Here is a 19,024-nt window from a genome sequence, read left to right as displayed (position 1 = left end):
GCACTCACACAGTCAGATCCTGCCCCATGTTTGTCAACTTCTGTTACCAGGAAATTGTGATGGAAAGAGCTCTCAGGCCAGGTGGCTAGGCTTGAGCAGCAGAGTCTAGCTGTTTGGACAGATAGACTACTGGGCAAAGGTATGCTCCGAATATCTGTGTTAGGGCTTCCACAGCTATTTTGGGATGATTATGGACATACAAGGAGAAGGGCTTGGTAATATCTGTAAGTCTCAGGCCAGAAGCATTGCTAAGGGCTTATTTAATGTCTTCAATGGCGTTGGGTTATGTCACTCCTCATATTGGGAATTCTCATTCACTACCCCTTGTGGCATCATAGAGAGTTTTTGCCATGACTGAGAAATTTGGGACTCAGATCTGACAAAATCCAGTGGTGCTCAAGAATTTTCAGATTTGTCAGTGGGTTGATGGAACAAAATTGAACTTACCAAACTGTTTCTCTCTGAGCCAAGTTGTCATTGTCCCTAGGTTATATGGAAGACAAGGTATTTGACTTAGTCCTGGAAAATCTGAACCTTTTTGCTGGAGGCTTTGTAGCTGGTCTCATACAGGAGAGGGAGGTGCATCTCTGTTCCTTCCATACATTTCTCTTGGGTGGCTTCTGCCAATAGCAAGTCATTTACATATTGAAGCAATGTGCACCCAAATTGTATACCAGGAAGGTCTTTAAATCAAAAGCTAGTGCTGTTCTGAAGATAGTGTACTAGTTTTTGAATCCCCGTGGTAACCTAGTCCATGTTAGCTGTCCTTACTTCCATTGGAATCTTCCCATTTGAAAGGAAAAAGTTGCTGGTTTGAGGGTGACAGTCAAATGTTTAAGGCAGGTGAAATAAGCTTCTTCAGCTAGAATGAGGATCAGGAGGTCACAGGGATTGGGGACCACTGAATGCAGTGTGACTGTGGCCTGCAAGTCCTGGACTGGCCAATAAGTCATCTGTTCCTAGCTTTTGGATAGGAAAGAAGGGTGTCTTCGAGGCAAATGGCAGGGTTGGAGGACTCCTTTTTTTGGAAGTCTGTCAAGATGTTTTTGGATTCCTATCTGTACCTTATGAGCAATGCAGTACTGTCTGATATGGACAGGTTCAACCTCAGGTTTTAATTCTATCATCACAGTAGGAATAATTTTGCCTAATCCTGGTGGGTTATGTATAGCCCATGCTGCAGGTTTCTTAGAGGGGAGTTCTAGTTTCTGTTGTGGCCCTTTTCTCAGACTGAAGACATGCCATCCTCCTCTAGTGTAATGATGAGACAGTCAAAATCTCTTCCTTTAGGTCTCCTAGAAACAGAAATGCTTAACCATCAGCAACACGGGTTATCTGGGCTCATAATTTTCCCAGCAGGTCTCATTCCAATACAGGCACTGGACATTCAGTATGATAAAGAAATTCATTGACAATTTCATGGACTGTTACATTGTCTGGGCAGGAGGAAAGGACAGTGGGCGTCACTGCCAGTGACTCCTATAATGGCTGTGGAGCCCCAGAGTCCACCATGAAGTTCATAAGTTGGCCTAATTGGATGGATCCTGGTCTATTCTAGTCTTTTCCATAGGTATCCATAGTGGCCATGCCAACAAAATCATTTCCTCGAGCCCTCTGAGGTCGTTCCTTAGAAGACATGATATGACTCTTGGTTTCCCTGGTTGGGAACTGGCCCAGGAGTCCCTTTTCAGTTAGAAGCACTCCTATTCCCCAATGTCCCTTCTGGTGGAAATGGACACAGTGGTTTCATCCTAAATACTTTTCTGGATTTGAGAGCTCCTCTGTCTAGGCTCCTTTGTTGCCCTGGCATTGGCTCTCGTTTTTGTTCTGATTGTAAACTTAGTTGGGTAAGGTCTTACCAACTTTGTGTAGGTCTTAACCTGTCAATGAGAGCAGCTGCAAGTAAGTCTGTCTTTATTTCAACTTTTGTTCTGTTTCTCATTGGGCTTCCTGCTCCCCAGTTGATGAAAATTTTATTGGCCACCTTCGGCAGTTACTTGGAATTCTTTTCAGCAAAGCCAGGCAATTTGTAGAGCTTCTGGAATATGTCTCCTGGGCTTGACCTATTAAATGCTGCATTAATCACTCTATGGCTATCTCAGTCCTCAGGATCAAAGGAAGTATAGGGCTGAAATGCTTCAAAAAGTATCTCATATAAAATTTGAGGAGCTCTCTATAGGCTTTCGTAATATCACTTTACTCATCTTCATGGCCTTTCTCCCTCCTGCCTTTAAGCCTTTTATCAGGGCCTCTTGGTACCATAGAAGACAGTGGCACTCTGTCTCATCATTTGGGTTCTAATATGGGTCAGCAGATGGAAATTGACTCCGAGCATAAGTTTGCACATTGTCTTCATAAAGAGGGGCATGTTTTTACAAGCATTTCAGTGCAACCTGTGTCAGTTATCTGCATCCCTATGTTTTGAAAAGGGTGTGGAGGAGCTCAATACATGTGGGCTTGTGAGTCTGGATGATGGACTACAACAAGCCTAACATGGCCTGAGGTTTCTCCTTATAGAAATGAGTAGGATTTTTTCCTACTTAGGAGTTATGAGGTGGTGAAAGGCAAGTTCAAGTTGCGTTATGCTCCCTGTGTATTTCTCTCTAGGTCTCTCTCAGGGGCATCTGCAAGTGCTTCTGTCTGGGCCATGGCTCGAGTCTTCGGTCAGTTCCCTAATTCAGCCTCAAGGTGTTGGGGGGGGGCCTCTGGAGTCAGGGGCAAGAAGGAAGCTACTAATGTAGCAGGACTACCAACTAATCATCTTTGGGGTGAGGGTCCTCAGGGGTTGGCCAATTGCCTCAGGGGTCCCTTCAGTGTTTGGTAGAGTGGAGTGTATTGTGGTGGGGCATTCTCAAGTTCATTAGAAAAGCTGGCTTTTTCTCAGACTCTTTTGTCATTTGGTCTGGACTTTTCTGGTTCTAAGACTTCGAAACTGCTATGGTCTAAGCCAGAAACAACTTGGATTGCCCATTAAGACAACCTCTTAACCAAGGGAGTTGTTCTGAACTATTTCTTACTAACAATCAATATAAGGGAACTAGTACTAGTGGCCAGAGGTCCTTATGACTATTTCAGAGAGTCCTGCAATGACCCTTTTTGTCTAAAGTTCCTTTAGATGATCCTGATAAATCAAAAACTGGCTAGTCTACCTCACAGAAGGTACAAAAATAATGTTTAGTGAGCTTTTCTCCATAGTTATTCTTAAAAGCTTTTTCTAAGATTTCTTAATGCGCATTCCAAAGGAATGGACTCTACTCTGTGCCTACAATGTTCTTCCATGTGTTGGTGTCATACACTTAGAATGAGACTTGTTTCATCCTTCACTGGTCATTCCCCCTCACAGGGATGTTTAAGGTACCCTTAGCTTGGGAGGTATCATATAAACCCCCATCGGGGCCACCATCATCCAATGAGAGCCCCATGGATACCACAGTTTGGAACACACACTTTGCTTTGCCTTTGAAGTATCTTTTTGTCCAGCCTTTCAGTAATTCAGTATCTCAGCCACACACTTTCATGCAGACAAGGTCAGAAAAATTTCTGTACAGTCCCCAAACCAGAATTCCAAACACAAATTTAAAAGTGCTAACCAAAGGGGTCACAGGTTTGTCTTTGTTGACCGATGACCTCAGCCAGTGACTCCTCAAGTATTTTACCTGAGACTGTTTCTGTTCTGACTTCTTTTAAGAAGAGTTCAACTAGAAGGTACTCCAAGACCTAAGAAGGATCCTTCACCAATTCTGGTGGGATTCCTGTTGGACCTGGGTTAGATCTTGCCTGTTCAGTAGGGCTGTGCTCCAGAAACCCTATATCTTTTTCCTGGCTCCCTGGGGTCCAGTTGTGCTCCTGGGCAGAGTCTCCAAGATTCCAGATGATTCATTTCTCTTACAGAAGCCTGTGGAGAAATCATCCTTTAGCCTCCTGGGAAAGCTAAGATCAGGGACAAGGGAGGAAGAAAGCCTTCTCTACCTCAGCCTTCCCAGCCCAATGCACCAGAACTTTAGGAGGCACAGTCAGGCAGGGCACCAGAAGGCAGGTATTTTTTACCAGTTTGAAATATTTTATTTCTAGCATACATGGAAATGGTAACAATATATTTAAGCAGAAAACTCCTTTACCTTCTTATAGTATCATTATTTTAAGTATCATTAGCACAAAAACAAACACACAAAAAAACACAAAACATTTCTTGTTTAGAAATGATACTGAGTCTTTATGAAAATGAACACTGCAATTTTTTACCATTTGTGGAACTTAGAAGTCTAAATGCATAGGACACATTTTCAGAGGAGCAATTTTACACATTTAAGATAATATTTGCTAGATTAGAATATAATTAACTCAGGTATAATCACAGTACAAAAGAAACTGATCTTCTTGAGTAAAGCACAATACATCCTGTAACTTTAAGAACACACACACAAATAAAAAAAAACATTTGGCAATTTCAAATTCAAGTATATATGAAAAAGATTTAGGTGTGTAGTTCATGGATTTTATCATTTTCTTTATCACTGCATGAGAAGAAAGGAGAGAAAGCAGAGGTGGAGGTATGGTGGCAGGTTTTAAGAGCTGAGTAGGACAACATAGTACCAATGACTCCAAAATGAATAGCATGGCTCTCATGTCTTTTATAATCCATATTAGATCACGTAGTTAATATCAAACAATTTTATATCTTCAAAACACAAAGATTTGTTCAAGATCAACTCTAATGGGAATTTTTCTTTCTTTTGCACTTTCTAAAGTACACTTAATTCCAAAGGGAATCCCTTCTTCAAATCTTCGGATATGAGTTCATGAGACTGAACATTTAACATTTAAATAAGCAATTCTATGGCCAAGCAAGATGCCACAGCTGTTACGGGTATTATCCCCTCAGTGACCATGTGGGTTACATATCAAATTAAACCTAAGGAATAAATGTGTTCACAATTATGCTATGAATGATGACAGCAGTGAGGATATTGGTGAAAAATTAATATTTTAAAACTGAAGATTAAAGGGTAAAAATACAATAAGCAGAAAAACAGATAGGATTATTTTCTGATAGGAAACGTAAATTTTAATAAATATAAAAAGAAAAGTACTCACTCATTTTGTCTATGTGGGAATGATATGAAACATTTATTTGAAATACTGGACAATAACAGAGCTAGGTAATCCAACTCCCCTGCAACATTAAAAAAAAGTCACCCTTCCACACAGTGTGAGATTTAATAGCAACCTACACAAAGGCTTCTGTCCAGTGAGACTCAATAAGACTGCTGCTTCTCTGCCAAGCACTCCCAGTCTCTATGCAGGCCAGACAGAAATACCAGTGGTCCCAAAAGTTGTAATAAAATAGATCATTTTGAAGTAAAACATTTAAAAAAGACAAAATGTTTAAGTAACCACATATCCAACTCAAACTAAATTAATTTAAATGAGTTTTTTTTCCATGAATCAACCTTTATTCCACTCAAGAACAGTAAGTCATCCATACTCATCTTCCTTGTCCAGTGAGTCAGAGGAGAAACCCAAATGGTAAAAAAGGTACCCAAAAGGTAAAGAAAAATGTAAAATTTCACAACACTCTTTATATTTTCTTTAAAGTTGAAAAGGTGTTTAAAGTTTGTAATTCTTCATATGAAAACATTATCTGAATGAATATCCTAATGGCAAACCATAGTAAAATGCTTCAGCTGCATTTGCTGCAGAAGGGTGGGGATCATCTTTGAAGCACCCCAGCTCTCCTGATGAGGTCAGAGGCATATTAGTTTATATTATTGTGACATCCATTAAGTGATTTAGGTTACTTTTCCTTCAGCAAGGTCTTTGTCAAATGAACATTGTTTTTGATTTCCATATTTGGATGTCAATTTATTGATGAGATTCATAACATTTGGATTACGCTGATATTTTGACATATTTTCCAGTTTCTGAGTCACATCCTGGAAGGTCACCATAACTTCTGGATCCTGCATGGCTTCAAGAACTTCTGGAGCACTGAGAATTTCATTGAGTCTAGGCATTCTTGCCATTCTAGGCATACCCCCTCCTATTCCAGGCATTCCTCCAGGAAAATCGCCAGGGCATTCCCCTTGGAAAACAACCTGGGAAAGAGCCAAAATGAGATCCTGATTGAGTCTGACCTCTTCTTCTCTTTGGGTTCTCTTAAGCTCCTCTTGATTCTTCATGACCCTTTCAATTATTTTTTATCTCACATTTGTCATATTTTAGCTCATACTTTCTCTGTTGTTCAGTGATTTTCTGAGCCCTTAGTTGAACTTCTTTCAGAACTGCACTAGCATCTTCATCATAATCCAGTTACAAGCAAGGGCAAAATCATGGGCTCCTTCTCAGTGGCCCAGTAGTCTGTGTTTTCCCTCATGGCTTAAGTCTAAGCCGAATTAGGACTTACTTCAATGGCTCTTCCACAACCTCAAATGTCAGCATTTGGTTTCTGAATTTGTCAAAGACATAGGCTCTGTTGGCATACAGAATGACCAAGGGAGGATTTAGCTTGATATCATCTGTGAAAAAATCAATGGCTTTCTACAGCTCACCATCATTCAGGGCTTCAGTGGTGTCCCCAATCTTTTCATTTGTGTGATCCACCATTTCCTCAGTTATCTCTACATTTTCATCTCTTATTTCTTGAGGAGCATTGGTGTCTGATACAACTATACATTCACTTCCAATATCTAGATCACTTTCCTCATTTGATGATTCATCTGTCTTTATGGTTTCCTCTGTCTTGTTATATGTTTTCTCTTTCTTAATATTTTCTTCTGATTTAGCTCTATGAGTACCAGGTGGTACTTACTGCCCATGATCACCAACCATTCCTTCAGGAAGCACATGTTTTCGGTGTACAAGACACTGTGTCCTGCCTACATATCTTCAAGAGGCTGGAAGCTCACTCACTTTTCAGTGGTCCATGGTCAGAGGGGTCTATAGAGGCCTGAGGCCCAAGGCCAGGCCCAGGCACTGACTCAGTGTAAGGGAGTAGAAGGGGGGCTGCTGTGAAGTGGCAAGTATTATATTTAAACTGCAACCTGGTCCAGCAGGCTCAGGCCCCAAATTCTTGACCCTGAAGTGAATTAGCATATAACTTTGATACCTTAGGTATTGGGTTACACTGAAATAGAAACTTACATATTGATTCGCTATGAAGTCTCAAAATCAAGCAAATTATTGTAAATTTAGGAAAGAAAATATTTTTTAAAATCCTCTTTCTGAAAGTATCTACAGAAGTCTTTTAGGAAAAATAGAAGAGGGAGCAAAAACATAGATTAACATTGGGTAGCTGATGTGCCAACCACTGTCAGCAAATATTTTGCTTGCAAGTTGATCTTGTGTCTATACACATGAAGAGAGAAAATAAGGACTAAAATCCATATTTTTCTTAATAGTGCATCAGGCTTTAACATTAATATGAGGCCACAGAGCTTGTGACAAAATGTACAAGATCTGTGCGTCACCAAGCCAGAAAATCTCAGTATGGAGGAGGGCAGCAGGCAAGAAGACCCAGACCTAAGTGAGGAACAAATGACAATTAACAGCTGCTGAAATAGGGAGAGTTTATTTTCTTTACTGATGTGATGCTGATAATATCTTTAGACTCCATGGGATTGACAAAACCCCAAAGCATTTGAGTAATGTATAGTAGATAGCTATTTAAGAAAAAGAACCCATCAAGGGAAAGTAGAAGAGTAGGGGTAGGTATGGGGGAGGGATTTTTGAATGTGCTCAAGTTCCATTGAAATTCTCAATAAATCAATAAAATATCTTTAAAATTTTTTAAATGAGCTGAATCAAATCCTCAACCTTAAGAGTAAAAAATAAATTGGTTTATCTGGGACAATTGCATGGCCTTAAACACCCAAAAGGAAAGCATAACCAAACATTAAAGGGATCAATATAATTCTTTAAGAGTCCATATGTATAGCTAAAGGCTACATAACAAGAAACAATGCCAGAAAGGAAATACCTTCCTTTAAGTTGTTGGCCAGGGTGGGCTAAGAGACTCCCAGAGAGTAACCCAGCATAGAATTGGGAAGATGAACAGCAGACTGCAATCTTATCTAAAGGAATATTGGCAACTGATTGCTCTTAGATGAGAAAGACCTGATCTTCCTAAAACAAAGAATTCTATATAGGCTAACTAGATTCAGTGGATGGACAAGCACTGGGGAACGGCTGGGGGCACTGATAAAACAGTGGACAGTAACAGGGATGACAGAGTATATGGGCTCCAGCAAGGGGGAGGGGCATGGGAGGGTGTCACTTGGGATGTAGGTATATAGATGAATAAAATTGCTTGGGATGTTCTGTATGAAATACACACACACACACACAAAACCAATTAATAAAGTATGAGTTATATTTGAGGAAGAAACATAAAAATCTGCTTCATGTTAATTACTCAATGTGAAAAACATTACCAATCAATCTACTCAGGTGCCAAAGATCTCAGAAAGTAACCAAATGTGACTGGTAATAATCAGATATGTAGAGATTAGACACGCATGTGATGATCTTCAGCTCTATCTATATTCCTGAAAATGTAATGATTTCATTTTTATTTCTGTCTAAATACTACTCCATTGTTTATACATACCGTATACCATATTTATCCATTCACCTGTTCATTCAAATTTTGGCTTATTCCATAGCTTTGTTATTATAGTATTGCCACAATAAATAAAGGATGTCTGCTCTATGCTGCCACAGATGTCTTCAGGTATATAGTCAGGAATGGCACAGCTTGATTATATGTTTAATTTAATTTTTTTCATACATGTGTATATCTTATTGGTTGGAGAGTTGGTTCAATGGTTAAGAGCACTGACTGCTCTTGCAGAAGACCTGGGTTTTATTTCCCAGTGCACAAATGGCAGCTGATAACCATCTGTAATTCCAGTTCCAGGGGAATTGGACACCCTCTTCTGACTTCCATGGACATTGAAAATACAGATGCACTTACATACATGCAAACATTACACTCAAACACATAAAATATTTTTAAATTACATATCGTATGCTCAGCATAATATCTTCATTTTAACCACTTCCTCTCATTTTACCACTCTCCCTTCAATTTGTCCCCCTCTTTCCATTAAAAACTTTGATTTCTACTTTCCTTTAAATAGGCCTAAATGATTTTAAGTGTCTTATACAAAATCAAGGAACAACAAATGAGAGAAAATATGATAATTGTCTCTCTGAGATTTTGCTTCTATTTTCAGGTTTCAAGGAACTTCTATGCTGACTTCCACAGTGGCTGTACCAAGTTACAGGATCACAAAGAGTATATGCTTCCTCTTTCCCTGAATCCTCAGCAACATTTGATGTGTTTTTTTCTTGATAGTATCAGGGGTGGAATGAGAAAACACTTGATTTGCACTTTCCTCGTGGCTAAAGGTATTGAATCTTTTTTGTGTCCTTAACTGACCATTTGTATTACTTTTTTCCTGTTTTCACCATATCGTGGATATTAATCCTTAGTGATATGAATAGTTGGCTAAGATATTCTCATATTCTGTAGGCTGTGAGTATATTTTCTTAAATGAGCACTTGTACAAACTGATGCTTCTGCAAGAAAATTTCATTGGAGAGTCATTCCATCATCTTTCTTGATCTTGAGAGCCACTTACTCTTTCTTCATGATGGAAATATTTATAATACACTTTTTAAGAGCAATGGGAATATATTTCATTATTTTAAATAGTCCCATTCTTTCCAAAAAATCTGCAGGAATTCTACATTCTGTGTAACTGAAATTTTGTACCAACTGTACCACATCTCTTTCTTCACTGTTCCAGCCTCTTGAGACTAATCATTCTAGTCCATACTCCTTTGACTTTGAATTTTGTAGATTCCACATATAAATGAGATTTTAAAATATTTTATTTACTTTGCCTGGTTCATTTCCCTTAATGTAATGCTGCCTAGCTTCATTTATAATGGCACAAGTGACAATTCTTCCTTAAAAGCTGAATAACATATTTATATGTAAGCATTTTAATTATTTTCATATTTTCTCTATTATGTACATTGTTGTTGAGTCAATGTCTTATCATGTAACCACAGTTAGCCTTGAGCTAGCAACCCTCTTGCCATCACGTCCTACACGATGGGAAACACATATATATATACTTTTCTAAAACAGTAAATATTATAAATTTCTCTCTCTGCTGTTTTTACATATTCTCATATTTTTCTTTTGTGAGGTTTTTGTTGTTATTTGTGAGAATTTTTTTAGATTTTAATAGAATGTTGGTGTATTTCATACAAAACATGTTAATCACCTTTATAACCCCTGATTCATCCACACCCTCCCATAGCACCCTACCCCACCAGATTTCATGCATTTTGTCATTTATGTTAAAGCCTATTGAGTCAAGCCATTGTAGCTAGACATTTTTAAGTACAAGTTCATAAACTGGGGTCTAGTCAGCCTATCTATACTCTCTTCATTAAAGAACAGCACTTCTCCCTCACCCAGAAGTAATCAGCTGCCAATAGTTTTTTTGACTAATTTTGGGGCCTGCTGCCCATTTCCCCATTTCTATGCTGGGTTTTTGACTGTTTAAGTTTGTATGGGTCTTGTGCATGCTGACATCATTGCTGTAGATTCATATGAGCAAGGTCTCAGGAGCCTGTAAATCTCCGTTTCCATACGGCCATGCACCAACTCTCCTGGTTCTTACATTCTTTCTGGTCCCTCTTCAGCACTGGTCCCTGAGCCCTAAGTAGGTGGCATTTAACATAGGAGCCCTGTCCAAGGACCCACACTTTGCAGACATATTCCCTATGCTTTGGTCATTTGTGACCTATTTTTACTCATTGCCCTCTGTTTCATGAGGGAGCTTTGTTGATGAGAGTTGAGAGATACATTAGCACTCTATCTACCCCTTGTTCCACTATGTTCTATGAACCTTAGGTGTAGAGGTTCCATTGTAGATGTGTCACTTAGGGATGGGCATGCCATAGACACTTCTTTTCTGTCTGTTATCATTTGTGCAACTATGCAATAGTCTCCAGTTTTTGCAAAAGAAGCTTTTTTAATGTAAATGTGAGGATCCGTATTTAGTATATAGGAAGAAATTACATTTGTCTAGAGATTTGACAGCCTTAAGATTTTTTCGAGATCTATGAGCTTTCTAGCAATGTGTATTTCACTATGTTTATGGTATCACACATGAGTTCCTTACCATTGAGTAAGCTTTAGGTCCAATTGCATAGCTGTTGGTTACCCCAAAGATAAAAGTGCCACTACTGCTCCAATGCAGTTGGTATACCAGTCATTATTGTGGTTATTAGGATTTAAAACTGGTTTGGACCATTGATTGATGGTCTCACTTAGAAGCTTCCATACTGCTCTCCAAAGCTATGAGAGCTAGCCTTCATATGAGGTGGCTTCCAGGTCAGTTCCAGCTCCATTGTTCCAAGTCCTGTGTCTAAAGTATGTCCTCTCTTAAACAATAGGGTTTTATCTGCAATTTCTTGGAGGCAATAAAGGACTGTGGTGATAGCTTGTGTAATTTTGGGTGTGTCTTGGGACTACTCTGACCAATAACACCACGGACAGAGGTTTCTCCTGTCTGTACTATTTTTTGTTATATAGCTTTCAGCTATATACGTGGACACATGTAGAGATAGTATATATTCACATATACTTTCGTTTTTAATATTTTATCTTCAAGTACTTTCTATTTTCATATGGGAAAATTTTCCAGACTGAAATGTATTAGCTCAAAAACCTACTGAAAAACGCACATACAGTATCTGAATATATGTGCATGTGTTTATCTGAATGCTATATAACAAAACACAGCTCCAGACAGGAGAAACATCACTTTTAATTATTTCAAGAGACTACCCAAATAACACAGGCTATTGCCACAGTCCTTGATTACCTCCCATTACTTGAAGGTAAGACCCTGTTTTAAAATACAGGATATCTTTCAGACACAGGACTTGAAACAATGGAGCTGGAAATGACCTGGAAGCCTCCTTCAGGAAGACTAGTTCTTGTAGTTCTAGAAGATACTATGCAAGCTGCTAAGGGAGAAAAATCAATCACTAATCCAACCCCAGCTTCAGGGCCTAATAACCAAACCAATGTCCATTACCACCAACTCTCATGGTGCAGTAGTGGCAATTTTATCTTGGGTATAATCAACAGCTATCTAATTGGATTTACTTCTCTCTTAATGGGAGAGAACTCATGGATGACACTGTAAATATAGCCAAATACATAAGACTGCAGAGGTCACAGATCCTAGAGAAAAACCTTACCCCTGGCACATCCGTAGACAAATGTAATTTCTTTCAATCATTATTAAAAGGTATTTTGTGACCTAATGAAAACTGTATTCTAGGTAATTCTCCCTGTGCACATGAGGAAAAAAAGTATATTATGATTTTGTTGAATGGAGTATTCTGTATATGTATAATTAGTTGATAATGTTAGTGTTCTAGTTTTCTTCTGTTGCTGTGATAAAACACTCTTGCCAAAAGCAACATAGAGGAAGAAGAAAGGATTTATTTTTTCTTATACTTCCAGATCATATTCCAACATTTAGGGAAGTCAGAGCAGGAACTTGAAGCAAAAATCATGAAAGATCATTATTTTCTATATCACTTTCTGGTCTGCTGACAGGCTCATGCTTAAGTAGATCTCATACAGCCCAGAACTGTTGGTATAAGTCAGGAGTGCATGGAATGTAGAGCATGGCTGCCAAGCCGGATACTTCCTAGTGAGGATGGCAGGAAACTGGCCTGTTGCATTCTAGATACACTGTCTCTTACCCAACAACTCCCAAGCAAAACTATTAGGCCTCTAATCCTTTAATCCTAACTGGGTCTCTTGTAGCTCATGTGACCGGAGGACAGGACAATGGCCACATAGCTTTAGAAGGCCCCTCCTTCCCCCTACCTGCCGGCCTGCCAGAAAACCCACCCCTCCTCTTTGCCCATGAAACTTTCCTATATAAACCTCTGCTTCTGCCATAATAAAAGAGCTGTCCACTGAAACAGCCTCCCAGGTGTTTTCCTCAGGCTGCCACCTGAGGCCCCTCCCTGCCCATCAGTCTCTCTCCTCTCCCCGAACTTCCATGATGGAGACCAGTGCACAAGGTCTCCCAGTGCCAGTGTTCGGGCCAAGGGAAGGCTGACACAGGACTACCTACCCAGTAAATGACACTGTGCACAGTGGCCTGGGCTATTCTACATTAAGTAATATGCTCGACACACACTCAGAGATATGTCAACAGGTCAAATGATAAAAGAATTACTCAATTGAGACTCTTTACTTCCAGGCAGTTCTACAATGTGTCAAGTTGTTGACAGTTAATGCTGATTAGGATAATTATCAAGTTATTTTTGTTGCTATTGTTCATTGATTTTTTTGTGGTTTTTCTATATACTACTGAAATATATATTCTATGCTCCATGAGTTAGTGAAGAACTTCTGATTGTCTCTTCAATTTGACATTTCTTTGAATATATTTTTGAGCTATAGTGTAAAAAGTAATGAAAATATAATGAAGCTGTGTACTGTTTATGAGATATGTTTTAGATGTGAAATGTCAGGTTACTTGAAACATGGAATTTGATATTTCATGCAAATAATAAGCAAAGACTACACAACTAGACTAATATCAGTCAAAATAGACTGATACAAATCTAAACTATTAAAAGAGAAACAATATTTATAGTAGGATGTAAAAGTGTCAATACACAAAATGCTTATACAAGTTATAGACACAGCAGTCCTTTACATACTGGGCTGATGAATTTTATCAAGGGACTCCCAGGTAAATCTTTTTTGTTTTATTATATCACAATTAAATTTTAATTTACTTTCATTTTGTGTGTATGAGTGTTTTGCTTGCATGAATATGTGAAATGCCTGTGAGGGTCAGAAAAGGACATTTGATTCCCTGGAGCTGGAATAATAGATAGTTGTGAATTGCCATGTGGGGTGCTGAGAACTGAACCCAGATCCTCTTCTAGAGCAACCAATGTTCTTAATCTCTGAGTTGTCTCTCCATCCCCAAATTCTTTGCTTTAAAGTAAAGGGGCATTATAACAAAATAAAAACCTTTCATATGGGGACTGAATATATACCTTAGTGGTAGAGTGCTTGCCTAGCATGTGTGAGACCCTAGGTTCAATAGAAAACCTCTACTTTTCTACCAATATTACTTCTGGCTGCAGAAGCATTCATTTTATCGATTTCAATTAGTCAGGTGAGTAAAAATCTGAATACTTAAAAGCATTTTTATAATGACATTTTTTTATGGAAAAGGTAACACAAAATGCCATGTAAAATAACAAAAAAAAAAAACCACGGTTAACCAAAACTGTGAGGGGGATAACTCAGTTCCATCATTATATTTATACATATAACTCATTATAAAAACACATTCAAGACTAAATCAATCATGTTTAATTTGTCCTTGACTTAAGAAAAGTATTGCCTAGTACTGATGCAGGTGCACAAAAATTCAACTCTGTAGAATCAAGAATTTTACTCATATTTGAATTTACATATGGTTATTCCCAGGAAGCATTTAAGATTATTAAATAATTTACAATATTGAATACCTGAGCATTATATTTTCATTACCTATTTCTTCATATCATTTTTTAAAATTATTTTTATTATTCTGAAGAGAGGCAATTTTTAACACATATTTCCAGAAATAACTTGAAACAGGTCATATAAAAAATATATATAATGAAGTTTAAGGGTGGAAAAGTAGGGATAAGAAATCAAAGGCTAAAGCCAAGAGTGGTGACACACTCCTCAATCCCAGTACTTGGGAGGCAGAGCTAGGCAGATTTCTGTGAGCTCGAGGCCAGCCAGGTCCACCCAGCAAGCTCCAGGCCAGCTGGGGTCACAGAGAGACCCTTCCCCCAAAAGTCCAAACAAATAAAAAATGAAAAATCAAAGACCAACGGATTTGCCAACATGAGATAAACTAGTGGAATAATGAAGGTTTCCATTAGCTCTATTCTTTTCCATTCTTTCTTTTTTAATCCTAACTATTTTATTGGGCTTCCTAACAGAGCTTAGGGTGGGTATTTATTTACAGAAGAGTGGGTACCCCCTCTCCTTTATGGCTGCACTGGAAAGTTCACATTCAAATATGGATCCTGTGGCTACAGCCGCACAAAATGGTGGGAGAGGTGCCTCCTGCAGTTCTTGGCTTATATATCTGCAGGCCCGCCCCTACATGCAGCTAAGGTTGACTGATTGGGTGGGAGGGGTAACTGACTAGTCCCTTGACTCCTTAATGAGCATAAGAAGGAAGTGTCACTATAGCTTGCCCACATAGTAGTCATGGAACACTTCCAGTTAACACTCCACCACTTTCCCCAGCTCTTACATTCTTTCTGCAAACCTTTTCTGCAAAGTCTCTGATCCTTGTAGGGGTGGTAGGTGTGGGATGATCGTCTTCCCATTGTGGCAAGGCACTTAACATTTGGAGCTCTGCATCATCAGTTTTCCATGGGGTGTTGGCCCATTTCGGTGACATTCCATCTACACCACCGTGGAGGCTGTATCCAGGCACTCTCAGGCAGTCCGTTAAGTTCTCAGCCCCTATGCCAGAGGGAGGCCAGATCAGGCACCCTCAGGCGGTATGCTGAGATTTCAGCCCCTACACCTATGGAGCCCAGAATATCACTCTCCTTTGTATTCTTTTTTTAAAAGAATTTGAAAATTTGACCAATGAGGATTAGACTGCGTTACAGAACGAGTCAAAAATTGAAGTGGTGTTCTTTCATGTAGCCCAGCATCACAGTCAGAGAGAATCAGCCTCCAAAAGCTAAAAACAAAGACTTTCTTTTAACTTTAATACAGTTATATTAAATTTCACAACAAATTATACAATATTAAACACACACACACATATATATATATATGTATATATATGCACACAAACTTACAGTCACATATCCAGGCTCCATATTTTTAAGCACTTTGTATTTTAGCTAGGATCTCATATAGCCAAAGTTAGTCTAGAATTAAATTTACATTTTATTTATTATTTTTATTTTATGTGTATGAGTGTATTGCCTGCATGTATGTAAGTGCACCCATGTCATGCAATGCCCTTGGAGGTCAGAAGAGGGTTTCAGATCCCCTGGATCTGGAGTTATGGAGAATTGTTAGCCATCATGTGGGTGCTGGGAATCAAACTCAGGACCTTTGCAAGAGCAGCCAGTGCTCTTAACTGCTGATCCATCTCTCTTGTCCCCCATAGTTGTGGAATTTTGTAATAGTCCCCATCTGTTGCAAAATGAAGCTTCTTTATTGAGTGGTGAGAGGCACACTTGTCTGTAAATATAAGGATATATACTTAAGGACCGCTCAATAGGAAGGAATTCATGCATGGTACTGTAACACATAGCCAAGTATACATGGTTAGAGAGATCATAGGGCCAAGAGAAGAACTTACTTCTGTCACATGCCTAGACCAATGCAATTTCTTACTATACTCTAAATATGTATCCTTTTATTTACAGAGACATGACCCTGTCATCACTAATCAAAGAAGCTTCTTTTCTCGACAGATGGAGACTATTTTAAAATTCATTTTTCATCTTTTTGAGACAAGGTCTCCCTGTAGAACCAACTGGCCTGAAATTGGCTATGTAGTCCAGGCTGGCTTCAATATTACAGCAATCCCCCCCCCCACTTAAAGGCATACACCACCATCCCCAGCTTATTTTGAGTTTTGATCATATTCACCTCCCCACCACACCTCCTCCAGGATCACCCCACATCCCCTTTCCCTCTCGACTTCGTGATTTCTTTTCTTTCTCCTTTTGTTTTCCTTTAAATTAACATCCTACTGAGTCTAATTCATGCTGCACATGTGTAACTGTGTAGAGTCACCCACTGGAGCATGTAAAACTTACCAGGAACCACACCCCCAAAGAAAATTGACTCTACGTCCTCTAGCAGTTGTCAACTGTCAATAGCTCCTCAGCTAGGATGAGGATTGTGCCCCTAAGACATGTATGTAGGCATGTCTTCTTTTTTTTTTTTTTGAGACAGGGTCTCACTATGTAACCCTGACTTGCCTAGAACTCACTCTGTAAATCAGGCTGTTCTCGAACTCACAGAGATCTGCTTGTCTCTCCCTTCTTAGTGCTGGGATTAAATGTGTGCCACCATGCCCAGCAGACAGGCCCTCTTATTAGGAGGATTTTAGTAGGTGTTTAAACATTAAGGAGGTGATGATTCTATGATACAATACTCAAAGAGGTCAGAAGAGGGCATCAAATCCCCTGGAACTGGAGTTATAGATGGTCGTTAGCTGCCATGTGGGTGCTGGGACTCAAACCCAGGTCCTCTGCAAGAGCAGCCAGTGCAGTGAACTAGTGGCCCATCTTGCCAGCTTCAGAAGCAGATGTTTTAAAGAAATTATTTTTATTTTACGTGTATGAGTGTATTGTCTGAATGTATATAAATGTACCCATGTCATGCATTGCCCACAGAGGTCAGAAGAGGGCTTCAGATCCCCTGGAACTGGAGTTACAGATGATTGTTTGCCACCATGTGGGATCTGGGAACTAAACCAGGTCCTCTACAAAAGCAGCCAGTGCTCTTAATCATTGAGCCATCTCTCCATCCCTAGAAGCAGATTTTTAAAATCAATATTTTCATCAAAGTAATTTTTATAAATATTTCTAAAGTCTTGGAATAGAGCAGGAAATCCCTCATTATTCTCATTTGTGAATATAATAGTTTAAGTCATGAAGTTATGTGTTGATTAAGGATGTACAAAGAAACAAATGTTACCTTGCCAGTAATGCCAGTTGCCATTACTAACTGTACTTGCTACAACGAATAACCATCCTTTTGTTTACTTGATTCATTAACTGGTCTTCCCTACCATACTAGTCCATAAGGTTGCTAAAGGCTAGACCCTTGATTCATGATTGCTTTAATAGTGGTTCTATAAGAGCCTCCATAGCCTCTGATGAGCTAGAAGTGATGAATGCATGGTGTGTGTGTGTGTGTGTGTGTGTGTGTGTATCTAAGAAAGTCATTTTTTATAGTATCATGGATGACTCATTTGGCGGGGGGGGGCCTTCTCTACAATATTTCTACTAAAACAACCAGTAATCTAGCTTTATGTTTCAGTAATAAAAACTGTAAAGGTATTTTATCTTTTTTTGAGACAGGGTCTCAGTATGCAGCCTTGGTTGGCCTGAAACTTGCTATGTAGACCAGGCTGTCCTTGACTTCACAGAGTTCTACCTTGCTGTATTGTGATTAAAGGTGTGTGCCTAAGATGTCATTTGTTTTGTGGAATGTTTCTCATCTAAAAGTTACACAAATCTGAAATAGTTTAATATCATTATCCATGTAAAGATTAGAAAAAAATCAAACTTCATGTTTGTTTTTTCTTTAATAGGTACTATGAAACTATCAAAATGCTCAATTTATATGCTAAATGCTCACAATCATAGTGGTGATTACAGTATCGTTTATTCTTTGGAAAGCTTTTACAAGGATAACTGTTCTTCTACTACTCTAACTGGTAATTATTTTATGTAGAAAATAGTATATTGGATAGAGTTTTATTTTCTTCCATTTTCAAAAGGTGCCTAACTTTATAACAGGAGACATACAAAACTCTTTCCTCACAGGAGAAAGTCCTTTCGCCTCTTCAGGGTGATGAATGTACTTCTTTGACCTTTTGCAGGGTTCCCTTCTAAGGGTGCTTCCAGTATTGGTTAAAGCACTTGTATAGATGGCTGATGCATTTGTTAATGCTGTGCAGGTCATTAATATGAACTCTATTTCAGTGTAAATTTTTTTTGAGATGTTCATATATGAGCATTGTATTTATATCATTTCCACGTCTCGCTCTATTACCTCCAACTCCTCCCATGTGCCCCCATTTCCTTTCAAGTTCATGCTTCTTCTATAATTTTTATTTTTATACATATATATGTATCATTGTTATACATATATATATATATATATATATATATATATATAATCACT

The 19,024-nt window shown here is 38.8% G+C and overlaps 1 pseudogene; it reads right to left on the bottom strand.

Annotated features, from left to right (window-relative positions):
- Window positions 1-5,789: 5,789 nt before the first annotated feature.
- Window positions 5,790-19,024, bottom strand: part of LOC103725479 — a 43,444-nt pseudogene continuing 30,209 nt past the window's right edge.

The sequence above is a fragment of the Nannospalax galili genome, unplaced genomic scaffold (assembly GCF_000622305.1).
Source record: "Nannospalax galili isolate Female #2095 unplaced genomic scaffold, S.galili_v1.0 scaffold10, whole genome shotgun sequence".
Lineage (NCBI taxonomy): Eukaryota > Metazoa > Chordata > Mammalia > Rodentia > Spalacidae > Nannospalax > Nannospalax galili.
This window is presented reverse-complemented; position numbering and strand designations above follow the sequence as displayed.